This window comes from Camelus ferus, chromosome 26 (assembly GCF_009834535.1).
Source record: "Camelus ferus isolate YT-003-E chromosome 26, BCGSAC_Cfer_1.0, whole genome shotgun sequence".
NCBI classification, from domain to species: domain Eukaryota; kingdom Metazoa; phylum Chordata; class Mammalia; order Artiodactyla; family Camelidae; genus Camelus; species Camelus ferus.
Genome location: NC_045721.1, coordinates 2,738,374 through 2,750,986, shown reverse-complemented (window position 1 = coordinate 2,750,986; position 12,613 = coordinate 2,738,374). Strand labels below are relative to the sequence as shown.

Sequence of the window (12,613 nt, the reverse complement as noted above, 5' to 3'; positions counted from 1 at the left end):
CAGCCATTTCAGTCCCTCAGTATGTAACTGCCCACTCAAGGACCTACTGTATAGCACAAGGAACTATATTGAATTTCTAATAACAATATTTAATGGAAAATAATCTAAATATATATGTATGTGTATATATAACTGAATTGCTTTTCTGTACACCTGAAACTAACATTGTAAATCAATTACACTTCAATACAGTATCTTGAAGAAGGAAAAAAAAGTAGCCAAGATAACACATAAATTGGTTTTGAGAGTAAAGGAGTTCTGTTGAATAAATGAAATTAAAATGTTAAAAAAAATGTATATATAACTGACCACTTCCAGAATTGCTACAAAATAAGCCTTACTACCATCACTTGTGGGTTTTTTTTCATTTGCCATTATCATTGGGGCTTTGACAGGAGAATAAAATATTCTTTCTGGAGGATGAAATGCTCTGCTTTATGCATGATTTTAATCCCCACATCCCCAGATTTGGGGTTTTGTTTCCACCTGCACTGCAAGGAAACTGCCTTCTCGTAATCAGTGAGGATTTCAGATCGGGGCTTCATTCCGTTCTCACTCTTCTCCTGACATAAGCCAGGTCCTGTGGGGAAGAGAGGACATCTAAGATGTATTTGCAGTCCCCTAGAGGCTGTAGAGAAGGAAAAGAAAAACACACATCAGAGATGACCGAGGGGACAGTGTGGAGGCGGGAAGAGCGTGGGTGACAAGCTGTCAGTCAGTAGGGACAACGTGCTTCAGTTGGAGATGCATCTATCCACCCACTGTCCAGCAACTCAGGGAAACCAACAAACATGCTAGGAACTTGACCCCAGCATAAGCCCCCTAGGACCCTCCCTGACCCCCACTGTGGCGTTGGGCACACAGAGACCCCATTTCCTCAGGTCCCACATTCTGGCAGGTTGGGAGACAACTAGCTCTCTCTCCCCATCATTTTGTCCACCCTCTCCCCACCCCACCTGAACTATCCTGAGCAAGTAGGCTCTCAGCCTTCTGACACTGCTCCCAAAGTTTGGGTAGTTGTTGTCATCAGAGTAAGTACATTGGTAGCAGATTAGAGGGGGTGGCAGGGAGGAAGGGCCAGGCAGTGCTAAAGTCCAAAGGAAATCGAACTTCCAAACCTTTGTCTTGTTAGGAAAGACATCTCAACCAGTGGGCCACAACACCCTGCCTTCCCTCCTTCCCCCCCTGGCTGGGGTCCCCTCCAGCACCCCAAGGTGAGGGGAAGTCCTACATGGAGGCTCAGCCCTACAAAACACAAGGAACCGGAGGGCGTCTCCCAAGACTCACACAAACCCCTTCTTTGGGCTTAAAAGGGTGTCTATGATAAATGCGTAAGCCCCGGCTCTCGGTCTACAAGCCCCTCTCCTCTTATCTTTCACACATCATATTTCTCTCGGTCCAGGCATAACTGACCCCGGCCACAGAGATCTGCGGGCTGCTCAGAACAAATCCTGTGACCTCTCTTGTCCTCGGAGATGGAATGTTCCTGATGGGAAGTGGATTGCAGAGGAGAAGGGGCTGCTTGCCCCTTCTGAATGTGCCCTGCGGGGGAGGGGGGAGCGGGGGGGCGGGACGGGAACACCGGGGTGATGTGCCTGGTGCCACTCCCATTCCTGGCTCTCTTACTGGGCTCCTGGCCACTCTCAAGATCCTTCCTTCCCTCCCTCAAGGGGTTCCAGACAGGGTGCCTCCCCACGCTGATTTCCAGGGGCTCTCCCTGGGGGGTGAGGCACCCATCACCCCCCAAAGGCTGGCTGAGCAGCTCCCCTCTGGGGCCAGCGATCCAGCGCTGGGGGAGGGAGCGTCTGCGGAATGCAGCCCCCTCCCCAGGCTCAGAGGCCAGCCCGAGGGGCACAATAGAATGCATTAGTCCCAGAGCCCTTTTGGCTCTGCCTCTTTAAGAACAATGGCGGCAACTGAGCTGATTTTTGCCAAATGACTGGCTTCAGTCCATTCGGAGCAGAAACCAGACAAAGTCCATATTCAGGGCTGCAGAGGGGTAGGCCCATGGGCACTGAGGCATCAGCACAGGCTACTTCCTGGGACCTGCACTCAAAGCATCCTGACGCCCGGGAAAGAGCCCAGAGGCCCAGCCCAGCCACCCAAGCCCATCCCCATCCCGATCAGAGCCAGGCCGGTCCTGAGACAGGCCACCACGCTGCCACCCCGGACACAGGCAAGACAGATTTCTCCCTTAACTTGAGAGGCCTGGTGCCAGCTTCCCTCCAGAACAACCTTTAGGATTTGGAGTTTTACTTAGAAAGGACCCACCTGGCTGCTGAAAGGGAACAGATCTGGAATAACACGAACTGTGCGACGTTGAGAGTTTAGTTTTCCATCCTGAGGAAATCTAGTGGCACCTCTTTTCACCTCTCTGAGCCTCAGGGCCTTAATGTGTGAGGAAGTTGAGCTCCTTACGCTCTCGACCCCTTCCAATCTTGACATTTTATGTGAAAAGGAAACTCTGGCCATGTCTCTTTACATCTCACGCTGCGTTAGGAACTCCGAAAACACCAGGACTTGGAAAACTCAAAAGCCCAGGGCAAGTGTTAGTGATAATTATGAGCTTTGGCAAAGATCACGGGTGAAAAAAGCGAAGCCACCACCAAAAATACAGCTGTTCTGATGTGATTTTTAAAAAAATTCCTGTAACAAAGTGGAGAAATGAAGGAGCCATGTCACTGGCTTAGCCATAAGGGGCAGGTGCTACCATGTTGCCCTGAACCCCCGCCCCCGCCTTCTCCCCCGTCATTCTCTTCTCTGCCTTGGACGTGCTCCGATCACCCCAGTCCTAAGCTTTTAGCATTTTGCTTTGCAATTTTCTTCTTAGCTCTTGCATGATCAATAGGGCAGACACAAGAATTTTGTCTAGATATTTTGTGCACCTGAGAAAGTCATTTCAAGCACCCAAAGTCTAGGTATTGAAGACAGAGCATCTCAGGAGGGAATAGTGTCCAGCCAGTTCAGCCTAGATATCACCTGAGCGAGAAGGATTTTTCTATTTAAAATTGCACCCCGCCTCTCCACCGCTACCCCGCCCCCTTTCCTGTTCTCTTTTCTTTTTCCTACTTACCTCTAATGATCTAACACACTACATGTTTTCCACATTTATTTTATTGTCTGTCTCCCCCTACATCACTACCAAGGCTTCCCAAGGACAAAGATTTGTATCGTTTTTGTTCACAACTTCAACCCACAGAATAGAGTCATGTTCCCTAGGATACATTCAAGATACAAAAGCTTGCTGAATGAACAAACGAAGGAAGGAAGGAATGTCATACAGAGAACAGAGGATACAGACATATATGTAGCATGATTCAAAGTTTGCTGAAAGAATAGAAGGAAGAAAAAGGAGGGTATGATACAAACTATATACGTAAAACAGACAAGTAACAAAAGTCTGTTGTATAGCACAGGGACTTCTACCCAGTATTTTGTAATAACCTGAAAAAAAAAGAATCACTTTGCTGGACACCTGAAATTAACACAATATTGGAAATCAACCATACTTCAATTTAAAAAAAAAAAATGAAGGAAGGAGAAAAGGAAAAAAGACAGCTAAAAAACTGAAAATAAGTGCACTGAAATGTTTATTGTTTCTAGTTGTTGAAACCATAGGTGGTTTAAACGATCTTCTTTTGGCTTTTCTGCATTTTCTAAAATTTCTGCAATGACCATACATCACTTCTGAGGGGAAAAAAAAGATAAGAGTATAAATGTTAATTTTAAAGAAACAAGGATCAGCAAAGAAAACAGCGTAACTATTTTTCTCAGCAAAAGGAACAAGTTGAGTTTTTAGTATCAGCCCTAATTACATAGGTTCTTAAAAATCCTGCTTCATTTTAAATGTCAGGTAATGATTGCAAAAGACCTCGTGTGGGAGGGGGTGAGTGATGGCTCACAGTTTCTGGATAATTGCCCCCATTGTCCGGTTCACGATGCGTACAGAATCCTATCTGCATCTGTCTTCCAGACCACACAGAAGGAAAGTCTGGAGCGAGAACTCTTAGGGCCAGCCATCAGTCAACAAGTATTTAATGAGCTCCTACTATGTGCAAGGTTCTGTACTTGCTATGCGTCCTCACTTGCCCTTGTGCATGCAGCTTCCTCGCTCCCCACCCCACCCTTGACCTCTCACCACCCCGTCTGCTCTGTGTGGGCTCCCTGCCCTCCCAGGGCATCCCAGGCTCAGCCTGGGCATCTGTGCATCGGGTCATGCATCCCCTAAGGAAGCTACTGAGTTTCTTCCACCTGCTCTGACTCTGGGCGGAGTCTGCAAACCAGGAGGGTTTGAAACAGGCTCAGAGGTCACACAGTGGTCACTGGGGGATGCCAGGCCTCTAAAAGCCTCCCAGCAGACTCGCCTCCAGGCCCTCCACCCTCCTGGCCCTACTGGGTGTGGCACAAGCACAGCCAGAGGTGACCCACCCCTGGGATGGCCACGGTGAGGGGAGCTGTGGAAGGCTGTATACAGGAGAGCGCTTGGCAGCCGCCCTTCCCAAGCTGCAGGAATTCATCCTGTAATAACTTGCCACACAGAACACACCTTTCCCGTTTGGACTGGACCTCATCCCAGGATGGGAGAGGTGAGAATACTTCCCTGAGAGTCATGGAGGGTACCTGGGTTTCCCCACAGGGGCCCAGGGATGTTTGCTCTGCAGAAATGCTGGACCAGCCAGGTGTCACCAACAAGAGAGGGGAGGTGGAGGGCTGGGGGTTCGGACATCAGGGCGTGTGTCTGGGCATGTGGCGGGACCCAGCGAGGCTGCACGGATTTCCTGCCAAGCTAATGAGGGTGCTGGCAGCCGGCAGCAACCACTGGCAGGAATTCTTGCTCTAATTGGGACTCAGCCTTGGCTCCTCCAGAGGCCGGCAGCGTGCGAGTGCTGGGGCCCACCCATCCTCCCCAGAAACTTCCTGCCCCGCCTGCTAGGCCCCACGTCTAGCACAGACCTGGGACACTCTGTAGTATGTCCCCAGCCTCCCCAACCAGTTTCTTCTCTTCCCTCCACTTCCCCCACATCAAAATGCTTTCCATGTCTCCCAGGTATAGAGCCAGGACCAGAGGAACCAGACCCCCGCTTCCACCTGCCCCCAGTGCTGTGGGCTCCAGCCTAGTCTCTGTGCCGCCCACCTGTCAGGGTTCTGATGAGAAGACCTGAGCCCAGTGTGCTCTTTCCCTTATTCCTCCCTACAGATGGAGAATTTTCACCAGAAGGGCATCAGCCTGGCCAGCAGAGTAGGGGACCTGCTGTAGGGGAGGGGAGGAACCCCAGGGCTGGTGGGGCCTCCAGTGCTCTGGGGAACATTCTCCGGAAGGAAGGACAATTCCCCACCTTCCAGGGAATGACCAACACTTGATCTGGCCTTTCGGTCACTGATTCTGGGCTGGGCCCCCAGAGGGTAGGGTGGGGAGCAATCAGGGCAAACTCGAGGGAGATCCAGTCTCAAGGCAGTCCAGCCTCCTGGAGACCTCATCAGCTGAGATCAGATGCTGTTAAGATTTGCTGAATGCCCTCTTTGTGGCTGATACTCTGACAGCCGTCTATCTGTAGATGAGCGTAACAGAACCTCAGCAAGTCTGGGAGGTAAGTTAGTTCTGAAGATGTTGAGGGTGCAGTGTTAAGCAGCTTGCCCCAGGTCACTCAGCTGACAAGTAGAAGTACCTCCAGGGCTGGGAAAATCTTTTGACAACGTGGTGGCTGGGGCGGGATTGGGGTGGAGAAGGGGAGCTACTCACTGGGAAGGCTGACAAATCTTTCGGGGCCCTGATTTGGGTATGAGGTCCCGTATCACTAGGTTAGGCGTCTTCATGCTCGAGCCGGGCCACATGCGCTCAGGAATCAAAGGCTCTGGCTAGGCTGGGCGCCGCCCCAACCCCCACCTGCCGGAGAAGTCACCCCGCCCGGCCCGCCCAGCAGAGGACCAGGGCACCCCCAGCGCTCCTCCCACAGCTGTGGTCGTGGTGCGCCTTCCACGGGGGGCGCGGAGGTGGACGTTTGGAGCGGCTTTCCAGTCTGTGCGCCTTTTTCCTTTCTGTCTCTCTTTCTTTCCTCCTTTTGAAAAAGCAAGCAAGGTCTCCATTGTGTCCCATTGTGTGCTGGCTGCTTGGTTGCCGGTATTTTCTGCCCTGTCTCATTAAGATGGATGGGGTTGCTGCCTTATTAATAATTGGGAAGGTTGCTCTTTGTTCCTCCTTCCTCTCCTCACTAACGAAGCTTGCTCCAATGACTCCATAAAGAGCCTGGCAGCCCCCCCGGGCGCACCCAGCACCTCCCCTGCGTGCGGGGCACCGGCTGCCAAGGCAGGTCCGTTGGCCAAGCCAGAGAGCCCTAAACGCTCCCACCTCCAGAGCTCTGGAGTCCCAGGAAGACAGGCTGCCGTCACCCAACCCCCGGGGAGGCTGATGGATCTGCCTGGAGTCACCCATGGTGTGGAGGTGAGCACCCCAAGCTGCAGTCCTGCCCCTGGCCCGTTCTGCACGGCTCCTGGCTGCAAGGAGCGCTTCTAATCTGTTGGCAAACAGGCATCACCATTCTAGGCACTGGGGCCACCCTAGTGAACAAAGCAAGCCAGTAGCCTCCTTGCCTTACTTCACAGTGCAGCGAGACGAGAAAAGAACACACAAGTGAACAAGATGTTGAGAATGTGGGATGTGCTATGGGGAAAAACCCAAACAGGGTGATTCAGTCCGAAGGGCTTAGATCAGGAAGGCTTCTCTGAAGAAGTGCCGTCTCCCTGGAGAGCAGTTCTAACTCCCCAGCAAGAGTGAAAGTCCTCAGGGATGGGACTGTCATGTGTGGAACAATGAGTGCCTAGCAGGCATGATGATGGGTGGGACTGGCACTTAGCTGGACTTGGCTGGAGGTTTCAAGAAAGAGGCAGAACCGACTCTGGGTTACATGAAGGCCAGTGGGAGAAAAGGTTGCGGGGCGTTCCAGGTGAGGGAGGACTGAAGATAGAGCCCAGGACAGAAAGAACACTGCCTGCCATGGGTCAGGAGGTGACAGACTCGGTATGTGATAGCCACTGCCTCTTTGTCCTGAGTCTCTGTAACCAGTGGGTCCGGGCATCTGACCACCTCCCCCTCTCCCCATCCTGCCTTTGTCATTCCAGATGAATGGGACCCCATCCTGGAGGAAGGACCCCTGGGGTCTACCTGGTCCCCTGCTGTGGCTGCAGAGTTGGGGAGAAACAGAATAGGGCAGGTAGGCACATCCAGGTAAAGGAGGACTCCACACAAGAAAGGCGGAGGCCTCACCAGCTTGCCAGAATTTTGTAAAAGCCGTTGGCCATAGGAATTATGTTCTGCACACAAGTTTAGACTTCACCAGGCCTGCCCTCGCTGTCCCTCCCGCCGAGACCATGGGTATCTGTTCCCAGAAAACACTTCAAAATGCTTCCACGGGAGCAGAGTCCCCTCCGTGTCTGCCCCACCCCAACCGCCAAAAAAGCAGTAAGAGAAAAAGGGAGCGGTGATGTTCCCTTTTTGCAAGGCTACTTGATTTTTTTCCAGCGCCCCCCCAACTCCCACCCCTGACTTTTCTGTGTCCTGGGCTTACGAACCAAAGCTGATTCACACAGCCCAAGAAGACAAGGGTCTCTCGGCTCTCAGGGATGTCCCCTGGGAGGGATTCCGGCCCCAGCCCCCGCCCCCGCCCCCACCACCGCCGTGTCAAGAAGATTAATGCCCTTTCTCTCACTTGTGAATGGGAGGCTGCGCTGTCAACGACTTCCAGCGAAGGGGAGCCCCGCGGGTTGGCAAGGGGCTGGGAGAGCTCGGTTGAGTGCACGCACGTGCGTGAGCACGCAAGGACGCACTGCGTGAGCACGCACGGACGTACGCACGCACGCATCCTCCCAGAATCCACCAGGAGAGGCTTGTATTCCCAGCGCTGTGTCTGGGCTGCCGCAGAATTTACCATGCCGTCCGAGTGGCGGAATTAGATCGACCTTCTAGCATCTTCCAGGGCTGGCAGGTCCCAGGGGGAGGAACCCCAGGCTCCGTCTGATGAGTTAACCCCACCAATTTGGTAGACCTCGGCCTTTGCTCCTTTGAGGCCTGTTCCGTGGATTAACTGACGAGAGAAAAAGAGCAAATCCCGCCAGCCCTGACGGAGTGATGCGCCTGCGCCAAGCAGCCCGGGGTCTGGGGGTGCCGCCCACCCCAGCCCACTCTAGCCCACCCTCAGGGTCCTCCCTGACTCCCATCTGCTTTGTTCTGCCCTCGGGTCTGACTGCATTTTCTCGTCCTGACCTCACTCCTGGGGTAGGGTTTTCGAATGGCCTTCCCATCTCATAACCCCGCAGTTATAACGTGGACACTGGAGTCTGGCTAAGTCTGCACCCAGCCCTTCTCCAAACCCCGCCCGCCTCCCAGCGCTCCTTTGCTTGATTTTTAATACTATGTATATGTATTTCTGAGCATGCGTCTCCAATCTGAAACAGCGATGATCCTAGTAGCTGTCTTATCAGGGTGTATTCATGCCTTTAAAGGAGATAGTGCGTTTAGAAGCAGAACGATGCTGGTCAAACAGTCCTCACCACCCGCTAAACATTAGAGATGCTTCTTCTTTGCGGGATTGCGGGACAGACTGAGCATCTACACCTGCTGGGATCTCCAGAAGGTGGATCCTGGCTGCTTACCATAGCAGAGCCTAATTTCACCGCCTTCTGCGATTTGCCTCAAATCTCTCCCTCCAGTTTTGCCTCCCACACACTCCTACACCATGGCCAAACCAGACAGCTCCCTTTTCCGTGAACACTCACAGCCTCCCCACCTTCCAACTTTTACCTTTGCTGTTTCTGTTTCTTGAGTGGCTGATCCTGTCCCCACCATCGTTTGAAATCCCCTCTCCACTCTGTCCCTCCAGGTTCCGACTCGCTCATTCCCACTTCGTGACTCACATCAGGGGGACCTCTTCTCTGAATGCTCCTGGCAGGGTATGTGCGGCTCTGCTGTCCTGCTGTTTTTCTTCTTTGCTTTATGTGTGTGTCTCTCATCCATCTTCCTGGATTGGAGGCTCTTAAAGGGCAGGGACCTAGTCTTGTATATTTCCTCCACAACTCTTATACAAGGTCATAGATGGATGGGAGGATGGATGGATGGATGGATGACAAAAAGGAGGGATGGAGGGAGGAATGAGCACAAGCATGAACGAATAAACAAAGGACCCTTGCCCTGTGGACCCACCAGCGTAGTCCTAGGTATTAACCTGGGAGGCCTGGATCACTGAAAATGGGATGCTAAATGTGCAGGCCCTTTTTTCAACTGCTCGCTCCTGCCCCTCCATGCTGCCTGGGGCCTCCTTCAGCAGCATTCATCACCTGGGCCTGGGCTCACTGAGGAAAAAATATGCAAAAGAGCAGGGGTGGCCTTGCCCCGTGAAATCCTCTTCTTCAAGGACCACTGCCCCCACAGGAGATCAATGAGAGGCAGACCCACCTGCTGGGCCCCTTTATCCCACAGCCCTGACACCCCGGAAGCTAACTGTGACCACACACAGCAGGAGACACACAGTCGCCTGGTTGTCACGGGTGGAGGCAGATTCTCTGTGCTGCACAGACACACAAAAGCCAGTGCCAAGTGACAGCGAGAAAAGCCACCTTCCACAAGACACTGCTGTTAACCGGAACCCCAATTGCTGCAAGTCTCATCTCATCTGTTTTGTTTTTTAGATCTTAGTGCTGTTTCCGGAAAGAAAAAGAGAAGCAATTCAAGAAAACAAACTGAATTGTGTAGAATTGTGGTCAGGAACAGTTCCAGGAGGTACAAAATACTGTGTATAAAACAGAGGAACAAACAAACAAAAACAGAGAAACAACAAGGTCTTACTGTAGAACACAGGAGACTATATTCAATAGCTTGTAACAACCTGTAATGAAAAGGAATATGTATATATGTGTATAACTGAGTTGCTGTGCTGGATACCAGGAACTAATGCAACATTGTAAATCAATTGTACTTCAATTAAAAAAAGAACAGTTCCAGAAAGAAAAAAAAAAAAAAAAAAAAAAAGAAGGGTGATACTTCAGCATCTGGAGTTTCAGTGGCAATTTCAGTAAAGGCAGCAGTGGTGACTCTGCCCCAGATCAGCAAACACAGCAGTTCTGTCTTGGCTGCCCCAAGCCTGTGTTGGAAGCTACAGGTTGTTGATTGACTGTCTGATTCACAGAGCTGCACCCCAAGGATCCAGGTGACCCTGTGGGACACAGTTCACTTTCCCCTCCCTGGTAACAGAAGGATGTGAGGATGCTGTGACTTAAGCATGGCGTCACTTCTCTGGAGGAACTTTGGTGCCCTGCTGACCGTGTACTGGTCTCTCTCTCATCACCCACTCTCTGCGTGACCTCGGCGGGGAGAAACCGCTGTGCCTCAGGCTCCTTGTCTATAAATCGGGGGTGATACTGACGTACCCTCATCAGGTGGCCATGAGGATTAACGGGGATAACGTATATCCCAGAGTCTAGTTCTCCAGCACACACAGAAGCTGAACAGAAGTTGAGTTTCCTTTCCTTCCTCCTGCATTCCAGACCCCTCCCCCCCGAGGCCCCCCTGGCCATCACTCCCAGCATTCTCCCTGCAGCCCTCCAGGCCACCTAACGTAAAATGCTTGGACCCATCAGACTCTGAGACCACCAGGGACATTGCCTTCTGGAGCTGAAGAGTACAGGGCAGGGACCCTCTCTTGTGAGCCATGCACATCCCACCCAGCACACCTCTGCCGGGAGCAGCAGCTCCCTCCAGAACAACTTGGGGAGGACGGAGGTGAGACAGAAGAGACAGAACAGTCAGCCCTCGAGGCCCTCCCCCGCAACCCCCACTCGAACCATCCTTCACCCTGGCCCGGTGCCAGCTCCGTCACATGCCAAGATACCTTATTTAATCCCTATGACGTAGGACTGATACTGTCCCCTACAGATAAGGAAAGTGGGGCCCAGAAAAGTAACTTTCCCAAAGTCGTACATCTCATAACGGTGGAACCAGCATCTGAGCCCAGGGACTCCCTGTATCTTTAAGGCTTCAGGCAGGAGGAGCCCCCCCAGCCCAGCGCGGCCTCGGGGGGACACACCGTGGTTTTTTTCATATATTCTTTCCAATGCTCACAGCAAGCACGCACTGTAGGTATTATTTCCCCATTTTCCCAGATGCGAAATCTGAGGTCCAGAGACGTTAAGTGAAATGGTTAAGTCACAGAACTTATAAATGAGGTCAGGTCAGATTCCTCTGACTCCAAAGCTTGTGACTCCAAAGCTTTTTCACTGTGCCAGATCAGATGTTGGTGTCAGACGCACTGAGGCAGCCTGAACCCTCGCGATGCTTTAAGAGGTAGTGAGACCCCATCTGTTCAAACTCCTCCGTGACCCCCACATGCAAACTAAACTCCAGCCCTCGCCTTGCTGTTCCATGACCTTGTCCAAGAGCTGGGCCAAGTGTCTGCGGTAATGAGCGTGTTATCTGGGACGGGAACACATGCACTGACAGACAGATTAGTGGGGCTGCCTTTATCTGGGCTTAACTGTCCGTTGGTAGAGAACAGAGCCCCAAAGGATTATGACAGAGGAGGGGACACTGATTTGCAGGGGGAGGGGGATGTTGGATCTTCGAGGGGCTGCCAGGGTGACTGGAGTGCGGAAAGCCTGCAGTTGGAGGTGGGAGAGCCCAGAGAGAGGGCGCCCAGTGCAAGTGGGCTGAGCCGAGGCTGGATGCACGCACGCGAGCCGGGCAGTGCTGTGAGCACCATCGCTTCGCTGGCGGAGCTGGTACAACTGCGATTCCAGCCGTGGCTGTTCTTAACACTGTGTTACCATAATCGTCTTCAGTATCACTTCCTTATGTATCAGCATCACTTATTCACCTTCTTTACATTCTCTGCAGTACTGAGCAGAGTGTGGAGCTCTCCCCACCCCAGACATCTCTCTACAAAGGCAGGAACCACTGAGTCACAGAGCACCCCGCAGGCAGGCTCCAGCCCGACCCTCTGGAACCGTCCCCTCTCATAACAAAGCAGACTCCTCAGCTGGGCCTTCATGCCCCAGAAACTGAGACCCTGCCCTCACCCAGTGAAGACTTCTGAGTGGGTGAACAGAGATGCTGCCCCTTGGGGACCTGCAGCAGGACAGCCACATCTGGCCTTTTAAGGACATGGGATCCTCTTGTGGGGCTGGGGGGACGACGGGGTGCCCTGAGCTGGCAGAATGGAGTCCAGTCTGTGAAGCTCCCTGGTTGAAGCAGCAGCTCCTCTGTGCTCCCTGAGGGCACCCCGGCGGGTGGCCCTGCAGGTAACTCACTTCTGCCTCTGGTGCACCCACTCCCATCAGACCTGGGAATCTGGTGGTGACTGCTCACACCTTGTGTCTTGTCTTGTTGGTGATGGGAAGCCAGTAAATATTTATTGTTGATTTGGGGCCCAGAGGTTCTAAGAGAGCAAGTGGCTGTCAAGAAAGTATGAACATGATAAAAAGATCAATAACTGGAGAATGAATTTGGGAAGGGGACCTCTAAGGATGGAACGTCCTGGTGCAAAGAATGAATTTTTGGTTGGAAAGACCAAAATGATGCTCACTTTTCACAGCCTCTCAAGGATAATGAGGGGAAGTGTTGTATCATTTA

General features: G+C 52.3%; 1 long non-coding RNA gene across 1 annotated transcript; it reads left to right on the top strand.

Annotated features, from left to right (window-relative positions):
• Positions 1-5,512: 5,512 nt before the first annotated feature.
• On the top strand, positions 5,513-11,112 carry LOC116659972. Its single transcript, XR_004315318.1, has 3 exons — positions 5,513-6,439; positions 7,117-7,208; positions 9,679-11,112. It is a non-coding gene; the product is annotated as an uncharacterized LOC116659972 (long non-coding RNA).
• Positions 11,113-12,613: the final 1,501 nt, after the last annotated feature.